This window comes from Procambarus clarkii, chromosome 63 (assembly GCF_040958095.1).
Source record: "Procambarus clarkii isolate CNS0578487 chromosome 63, FALCON_Pclarkii_2.0, whole genome shotgun sequence".
In the NCBI taxonomy this organism is placed as follows: domain Eukaryota; kingdom Metazoa; phylum Arthropoda; class Malacostraca; order Decapoda; family Cambaridae; genus Procambarus; species Procambarus clarkii.
The window spans coordinates 18,053,102-18,055,160 of NC_091212.1; positions in this window are offsets into that span (position 1 = coordinate 18,053,102).

Below are 2,059 nucleotides of genomic sequence, written 5' to 3' on the forward strand. Positions count from 1 at the left end.
CAGAGACATGGTCAGGGTGCGGGAACCATCAAGCATTCTAGTACAGTGCCCTGCAAGTACCTTGTCTCAGCGAATGCTTAGTACAGTACCAAACCGTCCAAATACAGCAGTTTGGAGATCGTCGTTAAACTGGAAGGGGGCACCACGCACCGACACATACGTCAAGGCGACACTGAGGATCACCACCTTAACAGAACCGGCGGCATCAGGGAGCGGGTAAACACGCCCCTCACACCGCACCAGAAACGCCTGAAATGCAGCCTGATGGTGAAACTTGACCACGGCGCGGTTCCCCTGCAGCAGCTGGACGCCCACCAATTCCGACAACTGCACATGGAGAACATCCACCAGGGCAACACCAACCAACAAGTGGTCCACTGGCACCGTAAAAGCCAGACCAGCCGACGAGGTCCTCTTCAATGGAGGCCGGTAAGACCCCATGTCTCCTCAACAGGCGTACCACGCCCACCCGGGGGACAACACCCCCACAGCCGTCACAGACACCCTCCTCACACAGCCACTAGGGTAGAACTGGCGAGCGCCATGAACGTCACGTCCACACCCAACAGCCGCCAACGAGTCTCTCCTATACAATGTCATTCTCGTATTGCTTCTCTGCCACTCTCCTAGATCGTGTACTCATTTCTAGTTTCTTTCTATACATAGTGATTTCCTTCTCTTCCACATTTTCTATTTTTTCCCATGATCTTTTGCTTCTGCGTTCAATTCCCGACCGTCCAAGTGGTTGGGCACCATTCCATCCCCCCCGTCCCATCCCAAAATCCTTATCCTGACCCCTTCCAAGTGCTATATAGTCGTAATGGTTTGGCGCTTTTTCCGGATAGTTCCCTTCCCTTCTCTTTGTCCCAGATAGTGCTTGTTAAACTAAGGGGTAATGATCGTTTCATTTGTTAACCCTTAATAGTTGAATGAATCTTTCCTCGTTCATTGTTCGTTACGAAGTCCATCATGTCCCGAGGTCTCTTCGCCTGTTCTGTCCTCCCCGAGACCTGATAGTCTCTGACCCTCTCCTGTGTGATGGCCTTACGCTCTCCTCCGTACATCTTTCTATCGTCCTTATTGTCACAGTATATTCGTAGATTAAAAGCTGGTAGTCACTGGCTCCTATTGGCATTTCATGGTCAATGTTTCCCATGTCCATCTCATTCTGTATGTACACCAAGTCGAGACTAGCTGATTGTCTCAACATGGTCTCCCTTCTGATTGTCTCGACATGGTCTCCCTTCTGATTGTCTCGACATGGTCTCCCTTCTGATTGTCTCCCTTCGCCTTGTTTCCTTCCTGACGTGTTACATCAAGAACTTCCTCTCTACCACTTCTACAAGCTTTGCTCTCCATGTTTCGTCTCTTCCTCTTTGGTCGCTAGTTTCCCAGTCAATTTAGCCAAATTAAATTCACCCATTACTAGGAGCTTTGAGTTCAGTCTAATGGGGCTATGTCTAACCGCTTCCCCCCCTCCCCCCGCCCATTTGGAGGATATTCAAGCAAGCTCTGTCCATAACTTCGTATTCTTGCCTTGGTTGTTTGTGGTTCGCTGGAGAGTTGTAGATTATAGTTACAACCACTTCCTCACCATCCAATGAAACGATTCCCACCACTTAGTCCTTGTAGTTGTGAGTGTGTGTTGTTCGTGTTCCAGTGACCACGAGAGTAGGAGAGGCTGTGAAGGGGTTCCACTGAGGCCTCTCAATACTGTCACGGGTCACCCGCAGCCTCACAAGACTGCCTCGTCACACTACAAGGGAAGGCGACAACTATCTTTACACAGAAAGAAACGCCTTTGTCGAGTTGGTAAAATAAATCGATGTTTACATCTGCGAGATATTGAAGACATTCTCATCGAATTATGAAGTTACTTAGTTCCCGAAACGAGTGAGTGGATGGTGGTCCTTCTCTACCCGCAACGACATACAAAAAAACATACAGGCAGAGAAACAAGCACACACACACACACACACACACACACACACACACACACACACACACACACACACACACACACACACACACACACACACACACAAACACACACACAAAC